At 45.3% G+C, this 14,164-nt stretch overlaps 1 pseudogene across 1 annotated transcript in view; it reads right to left on the bottom strand.

Moving 5' to 3' along the window:
• LOC144738197 (uncharacterized) overlaps window positions 1-12,450 on the bottom strand; it is a 46,999-nt pseudogene extending 34,549 nt beyond the window's left edge. The window contains exons 1-2 of the transcript XR_013589169.1: window positions 6,512-12,450; window positions 4,562-5,568 (exon numbers count right to left, since the gene is read on the bottom strand). The product of XR_013589169.1 is annotated as an uncharacterized LOC144738197 (transcript). The remainder of the gene's footprint in view (window positions 1-4,561; window positions 5,569-6,511) is intronic.
• Between the last annotated feature and the right edge of the window lie 1,714 nt (window positions 12,451-14,164).

The raw sequence follows: 14,164 nt of genomic DNA, 5'->3' as shown, positions 1-14,164 counted from the left end.
CAAGGATTATTCAACATCGCCTTGCTAGGCACGCCGAGGAGAGGCTTGCAGAGCCCCAATGCGGTTTCAGGAAAGGGCGGTCTCTAGCTTTATTGACCTGGTCAAGGCCTATGATATCATCAGTAGGCCTGGGCTCTGGGTTGTTCTTCGTGATTTCGGAGTCCCTGACCCTCTGCTCACGATCATTAAGGACCTTCATGATGGTGAGCGGGCCCGGGTAAAACTAGAAGAATCACAGTTGTGTTCGTTAGTTTCTGAAAACGCTTGTCCTGGTGAGGGTCGTGGTGGCAGCATGCTGAGTAGGGTGGTCCGGGTCTCTCTTTCCCTGGCGAAAGACTCTAGCTCATCCTGGGGAATTCCAAAGTGTTCCCAGGCCAGCCAAGCAACATAGTCTTGGGCCAGCCCCGGGGTCTTCGCCCAGAGGGACATGTCTGGTAGAGTTCCAGGGGGAGTCTATTGGGGGGCATTCTTACTTATATTCTATATTGATATCACCCATAGAGCCAGGCCCAGGGTTGTGTTCACAAAACAAGCGCCTCGTGGCTGTGTGACCCACGTAACTCAGGCCAACTCGAATTGGCTAAGTGGTGCCATCCTGTGCGTCGAACATCCACAGGATGAAGGGTGAGGTGCGGGTGCGACTTTGCGCTTGTGTAGATTTTTTGTGAACCAAATTGCGCCAACACACCCCAAACTTTCCATGTGTACTCACGGGGGAGTTAGTGTTTTTCGTGCTATTTTTAGCTTACCTGCTCACCTTCAACACCTGTACCACCTGCACACCCCCCCGCTCCTCACCTCCCCCCCTCACTTTATCTTGCCATGTGTTAAAGCCTGGGGCATTCTCACTACTTCCGGTTTGCCACACATGCAAACACATTTTGACATTTCATCTACTACAATTCCACGCACTCACCATAACATAAGTGTCTCCACTGCACTGCTATATTTGTTCTCACAGATCTCCTTGCATGTCTGACAATACTAGACAGGCTCACCAGCATTGCAACAATGTCATCAACACCAAGATGCAAACCCTGCAAGGTGATGATGGCTACCATTTCCTAGTCCGCCAAACTGACCCAGCAACAAGCTTGCCAAAACAACATAAGATTTCCGCCATGGAGGTCTTTGCCTTCAGGATCATGGTATGAAACGGCGGCTTCAATATCTTCTTGAGATGCAAAGAGCTCTTCCACCAATTTGTTGTCGACATGTATGCCAAAATTTAAGCTTCATTCAATTAAACCCATGAGATGGGAAAACATCCAACATTGTCTATCCTGAAGCTCTCCAAGGGCAACGTATTTAAAAGCTGCCCTCATTATTAAACAAACAAGCCCTGCGATTATATAACACAACCGAGGAACCGTTACAAAAAACTGATTTACCGACTTCATTGTTAGAAATCAATTATTCTAACAAAGCCAGCATGGCAAGACATTACTCATGTTTGATAAATATACTTTCAATGATGTTTGTGCGTGAGTGGGGAGCGGTAGTGCAACGCTTAGCATGCTGAGCTATAATCCCAGCGAGCCGATTTATATTTCCACACAGCCAAGCCACAACATTTGGCTATGGCCTGATGAAGCTGGTTGTAATTACTGGTGAAACGTCGTACTCAGATTGTAAATGTTGTGGCTTGGCTCTCCAACACACAATCGGTGTTCTGTACTAGTGACGAATTGGCCATATTCTGTTTACGTGATAAACCCTTACTACTCTTTGGTTCTTTCGGTAAAGTCACGTATAAAAAAAATAATAATAACATACTACGACGTTTCGATTGCAACACAAGCAATCATCATCAGGTATAAAAGAAATAGCAACAAAAATTTAACCAGAAAACTATAGACAGACATATAAGCAGACAGATATCACAAAGATACAGAGAGAGAACACGTATCGGCACAAAGAGAGATCGTTTCTGTGACGAGGCCTTAAATAAAGAGAGGGGGGCGATGGCGGAGAGAGGGAGGGGGCAAAGAAAAAATTAGCATGTCAATGAGTACGACGACGTGTGGTACGGTACACGCAAGCTTGAAAATTACGAAGACGACGCGTGGTACGGTACGCAAGCTTGAAACTTAGGTGAACGGGAGAGAGACACACTAAAATTAAATAACCTAGCAAAATATCGAAATGTAATGTAATGCAACAGAGAGTCGGTCAACACACAATTAACGCATAGCCTGGTTGATTACGTATTTCAAAGATTGCTAAGTTAGAATTTAAGTGTGAAAATTCCAAAGAGAGGACACAGGCAGAGAGAGAAAACAAAAAAACCAGAGAGAGAGAAAAAAAGATAAGCTTAAAACTTCCCCGTAGAAGTGGTTCAATCTTAATTTGGAGCTTTCGTGACTGCAGGGATTACTCTTTGGTTATTTCGGTAAAGTCACGTATAAAGATAAATTAATAAATTAAATAATAGCATACTACGACGTTTCGATTATTGCGGCGGTGTAACTGAATAAATTATGTTAATGACACGTGCCCATGTCCAATGATGCGGCGTGGATGCTCAACCCTTCGCAATGAACTCGCGACGGTATGCATGAATACATTTTGTTAATGAACCAAATGTGAATGAGCGTAGCTTTGCTTAAATAAGGATTTTTACTGGAACGGAAATCGGCAGTGACCAACCAGACGTGACGTCACGCTCAAAAGCGCGCTGGAGGGTTGGGGGGTCGAATACCTTGGTGACATGACGTCACTAGCGAGGCACATCTCCCTCAGGCGTCTCACACCGATGAGATATTGCGGAGTTATGACGTCAAGAGCGGGGGTTTGAGTTTATTTAGATTCCTTTTCCATTGCTCCCTCTCATGAATATTGACCCCTTGGGTGCGTGAGCTCAACAACGTGAACACTATTGTGTGTGTACACATGGTGAGTGTGTATACACTGTGCGTGCGTGTACACTGTGCGTGTGTGTAATCTGTTTGCACAGGAAGGGGCACAGGTGGTGGATCGGGCAGTCATCTCAGTCAGTCGACCCGTGGCACCTGCTGGGTCTGCCCCGTGACCTCCTGCCGGCGGGCGTTCGACACTTCACGTGGCCTTAACGTGCACGTAGCCTGGCACAAGCGGCGCGGTGACATCACCGCCACTTAGTGGCGAATGGCGGTTGTTCTTGTTACTGTGTATACACTGTGTATGTGCAGACTGTGTGTACACTGTGTGTAGATTGTGTGTACACAATACATGTCTACATTGCGTATGTGTGGACACTCTGGGTGGTCCGAATCAGTCGGGCGGCATTATCTTTTCATCAGCTGCCCAATGCTGTGTGGAAGCTACCTGGTCTATCGCTCCGCATGAAGCTCCGGGTCTTCTCGGCAACAGTCATGCCCTCCATTCTATAGGAATGTGAGACGTGGACCCCTCTAAATGGAACATTTGCGTGAGTTAGAAACATTCAGGCTGGCATGCCTACACTCAGATTGAGGGAAGCCAAGTGGTAGCGCATTCTCTATTTATTGCGGAGGTTCAAGGTTCAAATCCGACAGGCACCCGTCTACTCCAGTAATATTAACCAAAATATGCACCATCTGCTTAACAGTGAATGTAAATCAAACTATCGTGACATTCAAAACGCACAAGTCATTGCATGTTGGTGTCATTCTCAAAAATGTGGTTAATTACAAATATTATCTAGAAATGTAATGTAGATTACACATCAATTATCGCCCCCTCGTGACACTCATGCCCACATGGAGGCTGGTGCAGGGCCACCTTATGCCACACATGGCCAGCTGCCACTTGGGGGTGATCTTCCAAGTGTTTGTGATTATTATATTATATAAAACTCCCGAGTTGCTGAGGCGATTAAGCAAGCACCATATAAATGCTAATATTATTATAACATAGTGAATGATTGGGAGCTTATTGGCTCTTGCTGCTGGGTAGATATCTACCAAACCCACAGGTTCACAAATACTGGCCGCTCTTAATCTGCAGATTGAACCGAGGAATTCAGTGTTCAGCTTCACAGTCTTTCATTAAACTATTAAAGGCCTGTGACAAAGGTGAATCTATTGGAGCTTGTCTCAAGCTTACACATCTACAGGGTCTCCATTTGACTTTGTATTGTCTAAGAAGTCCACCCACACCTCCACTTCCACAAACTCCTGGGAGTTGCCTCGCTCTGCCTCACAGTCAGAATTCTCCTCCTGCTTCATGTCGCCTCCATCGATGTGAAGGTCCGATTTTGGAGTTGAATCTTCATCTTCACATTTTACCGTCACATCTGCACTCTTCACTGCCGCCTCTTCACATTTCAACTTCGCCTCTTCAAATTTCACCTTGATACATTTCACAGTGTCCAAGCTGGAATTTACTTCTGGTTCTTGTTTCAGGAGGGATAGGCTCATTGAATCACTTTGACTTTCACAAGTCGATTTCAGACTACACTCCTTGGGGATCTTCTGATGCCTGTGTGTCCTCTGGTGTATATAAAGCTGTGGTGACTGTGCAAACGCCTTCCCGCACAGAGTGCACTTGAAGGGTTTATCTCCTGTGTGTGGTGTCTGGTGTCTTTTAAGATCAGATGAACTTGAAAATGCCTTCCCACACACACTGCACTTGAAGGGTTTCTCTCCTGTGTGCATTCTCTGGTGTTTTTTAAGATGTGATGACTCTGTAAATGCCTTCTCACACATAGTGCACTTGAAGGGTTTCTCTCCTGTGTGTGTTCTCTGGTGTCTCTGAAGAACTGATGACTTTGCAAATGCCTTCGCACACACACTGCACTTGAAGGGTTTCTCTCCTGTGTGTGTTCTCTGGTGTATTTTAAGATAAAATGAACTTGAAAATGCCTTCCCACACACACTGCACCTGAATAGTTTCTCTCCTGTGTGTGTTCTCTGGTGTCTTTGAAGATGTGATGACAGTGCAAACGCCTTCCCGCACAGAGTGCACTTGAAGGGTTTAGCTCCTGTGTGTGTTCTCAGGTGGCTCTGAAGATTTGATGACTGTGCAAATGTCTTCTCACACACACTGCACTTGAAGGGTTTCTCTCCTGTGTGTGTTCTCTGGTGGCTCTGAAGAACTGATGACTGTGCAAATGCCTTCTCACACACACTGCACTTGAAGGGTTTCTCTCCTGTGTGTGTTCTTTGGTGTTTTTGAAGATCTGATGACTTTGCAAAAGCTTTATCACACAAAAGGCACCTGAAGGGTTTCTCTCCTGTGTGTGTTGTCTGGTGTTTTTTAAGATGTGATGACTCTGTAAAGGCCTTCTCACACATAGTGCACTTGAAGGGTTTCTCTCCTGTGTGTGTTCTCTGGTGTCTCTGAAGAACTGATGACTTTGCAAATGCCTTCTCACACACACTGCACTTGAAGGGTTTCTCTCCTGTGTGTGTTCTCAGGTGGCTCTGAAGAACTGATGACCATGCAAATGCCTTCTCACACACAGTGCACTTGAAGGGGTTCTCTCCTGTGTGAGTTATCTGGTGCCGTGTCAAATTTCCAGTACGATCCGTGCTGTTTGCATACTGATCGCATCGTTTCCTTCTTGTACAGAGCTGCGCTGAGTGCCTTAGCTCCATCAGACCAATTCTGCAGAGGAAGCGTCAGAGGAAGCGTCAGCTGTAGACAGAAAAACATATCCACACCATCTACATCAGTATCAAGGCACAGAGGAATGCATATATACAGTCACACATGACTTACACATCTAAATTTATTCATATATTCATGATATAGTGAAAATAATTCCCCAATTCATCATACGGGCTGTTAAGGCACACAATGAGAGGACCAATGGTCATAAATATGCCTGGATGCTCTAGTATCTTCAAAATGAATGTTTACCCAAAACTCCAAGCACACAATTTCGGCTGTCTAGCTACGAAAGGAATATTTATATTAAATTCAGAAAAATTCAGCTAACATAGCAAAGCGTGTTGAAAATAATACTATTTGTATTATGCAGATATGCATAAATTAATGTCCAATCGAAACTTTGAGGTGTGAAGCCAGGCTCAGATTTGTTTGAATGCTCGGATGAACAGATCTAACTTCAGCTACATATGTGCTGAGATATTTTCCTGTTTCCATTCTTATAAAAAGTCCCAGAGGAAAACTAAAATAAACTATTGTTTTGATTTAACCTCCATGTTCAATAGTTATTATACAGGGTGTTTTAAAAAGATTGACCGGATTTGAAATCGCTATATCTCTGCAACCACGAATCACCCATTAATGAAACTCTTAACACTTGAAAGGGCGGGGCATAGAGTTTCAAATGATTACCGCTAGATGCCTCTCTCAGCGCACAAACAGCCCCGAGCCTCAGTCAATCGCAAGATGGCGACCCCGCAACACAAGGCGTTTTGCATTCTGCAGTTCAGCAGACTGAATCCGTAATTGCGGTGCAGCGTGCGTTTCAACGGCGTTTTGGTATTGATCCGCCAATGTCAAAGAGGATTCATCGTTGGTACCGACAATTTGAGGAAACAGGCTGTTTATGTAAGGGGGAGAGCACAGGGCGACCACGCACCTCAAAGGAAAACGTGAGAAGAATTCAAGAGTTTTCTGCGTAGCCCGCACAAGTCCACTCGTCGTGCCAGCTGAGAACTTGCGACTTGTCATACGACTGTCTGGTGTGTAAGGCAACGCTTAATCATGAGGCTATACCGGTTGCAAATGGTACAGACTCTTCGTGCAGGTGACAAAGGAAAGCATGTAGAATTTTGTGATGCGATGTTACAGAACATGGAGGACGACAGCGTCTTACCGAGTTTGATTTTTAGTGAAGCAACGTTTCATCTAAGCGGTAAAGTTAACCGTCACAATGTGCACATATGGGGAGAGAATCCACACGAAACTGTAGAGCATGAGCGTAATTCCACGAAAGTAAACGTGTTTTGTGCTGTTTCTCAAAGAGAGGTTTATGGCCCTTTCTCTTTTGAGGGAAACACAATTACGGGGCAAGCGTATCTCGAAATGCTGCAGAAATGGCTCTTTCCACAACTTGATGAATATTCCGATGACTTCATTTTTCAGCAAGACGGAGCACTGCCACATTGGCACCTGCAGGTTTGACGTTTTCTAAATGACACACTGCCTCAACGTTGGATAGGTCGCACGGGACCCCAGGCCTTGGCGCTACACTCTTGGCCCCCAAGATCCCCAGACATCACACCCTGCGACTTTTTCTTGTGGGGATACGTCAAAGACCGTGTTTTTGTGCCACCATTAGCGACTCATCTGGATAACCTCAATAACAGAATCACGTCAGTGGTGACTTCAGTGGAAAAAGATACTTTGAGAGGCGTTTGGGACAAATTCAACTATCGTCTTGATGTTATCCGTACAGCAGGTGGAGGGCACATAGAGCATTTATAAAATGGGTAGTAAAACTTGATAACTCATTAAACCGTTTGTAACTTTTTGTGTAATTGTAACATGTTGCCATTGTGAAATATATTGATTTTAAATTAGGTCCCTATTTTTGAAACACCCTGTACATTACTGCAAATACAAACTTGACATTGTCACACACTGGCATGGTAAAAAGGTGGTTGTGTGTCCAGAACCATGCCTGGCCACCTTCATCTGCTCAGTGTTAATGCTTTCTCACTTCACCATGTAATGAATTTAAGATCAATGAACATAGCAGAGGCCCACAATAAGTTCAGTTTTCACTTACACTATGTAACACGATTTTTGTCCCTGGAAGGCTCGTGTTATTTTGTTATTGGTTACGCCTAAAAAGTATAGAAAATTGGCTATTATTCCCCACAAACTTTCATTTTGTGACCAGAACTTTATGTGAAGGAATGACACAAATGCACACGTTTTATCATTTAAAATAGGTAAATTTCAAAATATCACTGTCCTGGTCACAAAAGCAAAGTTTGTGGGGAGTAATAGCTATTTTCTGTATTTTTGAGGCATAAGCAATTAAAAAATAACACTTACTACCCAGGGACAACATTTTTTTTTGGTTACGCAGTGTTATCAATCATTTTTGCTGTCGGAAATAATCAAAATAATTGTTGAGTTCATAATGCAGTGAAATAACTGCACGACAGCTCCCCACAAAGTTAAACTCTTAAACACACATGCATTTCATATGAATAATGAATATTTTATGTATAAATGTATTTTTTTGTCTGTGTGTGTGTGTGTGCGCACACTTGCAGGGATTTGGCTCTCAAACGGTGGGGTTTACGTTGAAAAATATAGCCAGGCACCACGCTGTAAGCCCCGCGGTGAGCAAGCTCTTTGATTTAGTGTACTTTTCGTTTATTTATGTATTTAATAGCGCGCTATCGACCATACCAACTCACACGCGTTCGGTGGGGGGGCCTGCCAAGTCACACATGTTCGGTGGGGGTGTGGGTGAAATATGCTTTAGCGTTAAACATGCTATAAAAAAAAACACTAAACACCGAGGTAAATTCTTCACAGTGTGATGTCCCCACCCCTCCACCCCAATGCATGCAGTTACTAATATAGAGTTGGTAGATGCTACTATAGGCCATAGAGATTACTGCACAAAGGGTGGGGGGATCGTGGGTGGAAGGGGTGAGGGCTAGCGGCCCAGCCCCCAGCCTGCCAAGTTGCCATCTCGCCCGGATCGGCAATATCGGTGAGACCGAGGGCTCTGCGCGGGACTAGGCCTCACCACACCCCTCTGTCAGGTTAATACTTTGTGCTATAGAGTCCATATATACTGCTATAGAGTCAGCTAGTACTGTCGTCATAGCAGGTACCATCACAGTCAGTATGCACTACTGTAATCATTGCAGGTACCAACCACCAGTCTGCACTGCTGTAATCATAGCAGGGACCACCACAGTCTGCACTGCTGTAATCATAGCAGGGACCACCATAGTAAGTATGCACTGCTGTAATAATAGCAGTTACCACCACAGTCAGTATGCACTGCTGTAATCATCGCAGGTACCACCACAGTCTGCACTGTTGTAATCATAGCAGGGACCACCACAGTAAGTATGCACTGCTGTATTCATAGCACGTACCACAGTCAGTATGCACTGCTGTAATCATAGCACGTACCACCAGTAAGTATGCACTGCTGTAGTGAAAGCAGGTTCCACCACAATATGCACTGCTGTAATCATAACAGGTACCACCACAGTCGGTATGCACTGCTGTAATCATAGCACGTACCACCAGTCAGTATGTACTGCTGTAGTGAAAGCAGGTTCCACCACAATATGCACTGCTGTAATCATAACAGGTACCACCACAGTCGGTATGCACTGCTGTAATCATAGCACGTACCACCAGTCAGTATGTACTGCTGTAGTGAAAGCATGTTCCACCACAATATGCACTTCTGTTATCATAGCACGTACCACAGTCAGTATGCACTGCTGTAGTGAAAGCAGGTTCCACCACAATATGCACTGCTGTTATCATAGCAGGTACCACCAGTCAGTATGCACTGCTGTAATCATAGCACGTACCACAATCAGTATGCACTGCTGTAATCATAGCAGGTTCCACCAGTCACTATGCACTGCAGTCATGATAGCTGGTTTCGCCACATTCGGTATGCACTGCTGTAGTGAAAGCAGGTACCCACGCGGGGGTAGAAATATTTTTGAGGGGGAGAGGTCGACAATTATCAGAAACCTTATATATCAGCTATTTACCCCCCCACTTTCTATAACTTTTTGGACTTCTGCAAGCCTGATTTGGAGCTTTCGTGACTGCAGGAATTACTCTTTGGTTCTTTCGGTAAAGTCACATAGAAAGAGAACATAATAAATTAAATAATAGCATACGACGTTTCGATTGCAACACAATCAATCATCAGGTACAAACTGAGGAGAAAACAAACCTACGAAGGCTCCAAGTCTCTCATTGACATGCTAATTTATCTACCCCCGCCCTCTATCTCTCTACCCCCCTCTCTCTCTATTTAAGGCCTCGACACAAAGGCATTGTTTCTCTATGTGCCTATGTGTGTCTCTCTCTGTGTGTCTCTGTGTTATCTCTCTCTGCTTATGTGTCTGTCTATGCGTCTCCGTGTCTGTTTTTGTCTCTCTTTCAAATTTTATCAATCTTTGGAAGAACGTAATCAACCAGGTAGGGTGTTGACTGTTTGTTAGCCGACTCTCTTGAGTTGTATTGCATTATATTTCTAAGTTTACTAGGTTTGTTTTCTCATTAATTCGTAATTGATTATGATTGCTTGTTGCAATCTAAACGTCGTATGCTATTATTTTATTTATTATGTTCTATTTCTACGTGACTTTACCGAAAGAACCAAAGAGTAATTTCTGCAAGCCTCTTATAATTTTGTTGGTGGAGAAATGGACAAACGGCCCACCGGGCTTTCACAATAGTTTAGTATCTGTGTATGCATATGTAATGTTTTTAAGAGAAGTTTTGAAATATACTCTTTGGTTCTTTCGGTAAAGTTGCGTAGGTAGAAAAATAAAACAAAATAAATAAGTTTTGAAGTATATTTTTCGCCCGGGCAACGGCGGGTACTTCCTGCTAGTCTTACCTATAAATGTGATTGTTTGTCTGTCTGCGTATCGATATGCGACCAAAAGTTGTGAAGGATTTCGCTTTCCAACTGTTGGGTTTACGTAAAAAAAAATTGCCAGGTACCACGCCATAAGCCCCTTGCTGAGCCAGCGCTATTCCGATTTCGCGTTCGTCACCTTTAAAGTAGTTTAATTAGCGATTACATTTTCATTTATTTATTACACAGCGCGCTCGACCATACCAACTCACACACTTTCGGTGGGGAAGGGGGGGCGGGCCCCTACCAAGTTACACGCGTTTGGTGGAGATGAGGGGAGAATTCTCTTTCGTATGGACATTAAGCAAGGTAACACATACACATATTCACAGCTCCCTTCACACATGTGTCACCATGGCTGTTTACTCATCACAAATTGCCTTTTATAGGTTACACATTAACTAACAGGGATGAACCAATGTTGTTAAAGAATAGCCTTATTCTGGACTCTTGAGGCATAAGCAGCCACGCAATATCACTTACTTTACAGATGGCAAACCAATAAATATACTCAATTACGTCTTCAATTTCGATTTAAAGCTTTCGTGACTGCAGGGATTCATCTTCTTGGTTCTTTCGGTAAAGTCACGTAGAAGGGAAGTAATAAAATAATAAAAATAAAACATAATAAAACAATTCTCACGACGTTTCGGCTACAACGCAAGCAGCCGTCTTCAGGTGAAGAATGAGACACTGCCAAGCTAGGAGCTTATATATAAGCTGAGTTGGAGGTGGAAGAAGAAGAGAGCCTTAACAAAAAAATGTGCATATCAAGAGGAATTTAGCATATTCATGGGAAATGCGTAGGAGGTGGGCGGGGGGGTTTCAAAGTCATATTATGCCCATGCATTATGCAGGATCAGCAGCACCAAAGGGAGGGGGGGGGGTAGCATTAACAAAGGGAGGGCATGTTAATAGTATGTAGAAGCAATGAAACATGTGAATGGGAAAACGGTGGCAGGAGATCCGCAGCGGAGCAAATAATGCATTCCCTGTGGAGAACACAAGATACACAGTTAATGCCAGTGAGTGGACTGCGGTCTGAAAGTCACCATAAACGTGAACAACAATCAGTTAAGATCCGAAGTGGTTTATTACGTCCTTCCAATGATTGCTGAGCCAGAATCCATCTTCTCGGTTGAAATTGTCTCTGTGTTTGTATATGTGGATCGCCTCATGAACGAATCTCTCATGGTAGCCAGATGGCTTGCAGAGAACCTCTGTCTTGGAGAAGTCAATGTCATGTGAACCCACTGAATTTTAACAGTGATCTGCCACGGCTGAGGTGTTTGTCCTACCGTGTTTCAGGTCAGCTTTATGTTCACGGATGCGGTCCGAGACATGTCGTTTGGTTTCTCCAATGTAACTGCTACCACAGAGGCAACTTAGTTTGTAGACGCCAGGGTACTGTATGTCTGGAACCACGTCTTTTACAGACGGAACCAGATCACGGATTTTATGTACTGTGTTGAATCGTACCTGAATCTTGTGTTTTATCAGGATTTTGGAGATCTTTTTTGTGACCCCAGCAATGTAGGGTAAGGTGATGGTTTTGAAAGGCTCCTCAGCAGGATCCTTCTTGACGGTTGGAGTGATGGCCTTGCGGATTGTGTAGTCGGAGTAACCATTAGCCTTAAGAGCTTGGCGTACGTGTTTGAGTTCACTGGCAATGTGTTCCTGGTCGGAGATGCATTGGGCTCGATGGTATAGAGTCTTGATGAGGGAGTTCTTCTGGGATGGATGGTGGTGGGAATCCGGTTTTAGGTAGGCATCCGTATGGGTGGCTTTCCTGTAGACAGAATGGCTCATTGAACCATCAGGTCTCCTTTTAATTAGGACATCCAAAAAGGGTAGCTTGCCATCTTTTTCGACTTCCATGGTGAATCTGATGGCTGGGTGTATGGAATTGATGTGGTCGAGAAATTGGTCTAGAGCAGGCCGGCCATGTGGCCAGATGACAAAAGTGTCATCTACGTACATCTTCCATAAGGTCGGGTGTAGAGTGGCAGTCTGGATGGCGTCAGTCTCAAATTTCTCCATGAAAATGTTGGCTACAACCGGAGATAGGGGGGAGCCCATTGGGGTGCCCTCAGTTTGCTTGTAGAAGGTTCCATTCCAGGTGAAGTATGTATTGGTTAAGCAATGTCTCACCAGGGGGGGGTATCCCAGTATTCAGTCCTTGATGAACCAAGTCTTCAATGATTGCGATGGTGTCAGGCACAGGAACCTTGGTGAACAAGGAAACCACATCAAAACTGACAAGCAGGTCGTCTGGGGACAGGGAAATCCCCTTGATTGTCGATACCAGGTCAGTAGAGTTTTGTACCGCAGAGGTGGTTTTTCCAGTGAAAGGCCGTAGGATTTCAGACAAAAAACGAGCCAGTTTGTAAGTGGGGGAGTTGATAGTAGAGACAATGGGACGAAGAGGTGTATCTTCTTTATGTATCTTTGGCAAGCCGTACAATCTTGGTGGCCTGGCTGCAGAAGGTTTCAACGAGAACTGTTTGGTCTGATCAATTAATGCGGTTGAAGCAGAAATGATGTTGTTGGTTTTGGAGACGAGGCTGTTGGTGGGGTCTCTTTTTATTTTTGTGTAGCTGCCATCGTTGAGTAGTTCTTGGATTTTGGTGTTGTATTCTGTTTTGTCCATGATGACAGTGGCATTGCCTTTGTCGGCTGAGAGGATGACAATGTCATCCCTCTTTTTTAATTGAGCTAATTCAAAACGCTCATCTTTGCTGATGTTACTAGCTGGCATCTTAGCGTTTTTGAGGGTTGCAGAGATTTCAGATCTTGCTACGTCTGCCGCGATGTGACTCAGGCCCTGAGAGCTACATCTACTCTAGCAATGATATCATTAACTGGTATGTGTCTAGGTGTGACTGCAAAGTTTAGTCCTTTAGCTAGAACGGATTTCAGACCTTCAGAAATAGAACTGTTACTGCGATTAATTACGACTTTGTTAACATCTAGCTTTTCAATGTCCGGTTTCTTGTTTGAGAGGCGGTTGAATTTGGAAATCAAGTTGTCCTTACATTTAGTCGACATAGCAGCAGCCGAAGAGGCAGTCATTTTATCTACATGTTCCCCGAAGGCGGAGAGGAGGCTCCAGCAGTGACCCCGGAGCCCGGGACCCCGGTGACGGTCCCCATGGAGACGAGCGGGCCGGAGCGGGAGGATTCGGCTGCGGGGAGTGCCAGCTCACCGCCGCCGCCAGAGACGGAGAGCGTCCCCGCAGCTCTGCTGCGGGGTGGAGGCACGGACGCAGCCAACCGCCCCGCACTCGAGATGGGAGCAACTGTCAACTGCCAACGTTGAAAGCGCCGCCGTTTTCCCAGCGACCGCTCCACCGGAAATGGCCGTCATGTTGGCTGCGACGCAATCCGCGGCGGCCATGTTGGCTCGGGAGCCGTATGCGGCCGCTACTACGGCTGCGACGCGGCGGCCGGCGGACATGGCTGCCATGGCGACCGCGACGCCGCGTCTCTCCACCGACGCGGCCGGGGTTTCTCGGCACGCCGCTCCTGCGGGACCAGCCGCCGGCGACGACGCGGCTCTACATCAAGCTGCGCCCGCCGGGGGGGCCCCGGGTAAGTACGCGCGTGCCGTCCTCGCCGGGCCGCCGGGGTGGGCAGCGGTAGC

Source organism: Lampetra planeri, chromosome 78 (assembly GCF_965212315.1).
Source record: "Lampetra planeri chromosome 78, kcLamPlan1.2.h2, whole genome shotgun sequence".
NCBI lineage: Eukaryota > Metazoa > Chordata > Hyperoartia > Petromyzontiformes > Petromyzontidae > Lampetra > Lampetra planeri.
Note: the sequence above shows the minus strand (reverse complement) of the source record. Positions and strands in the feature narration are given on the sequence as shown.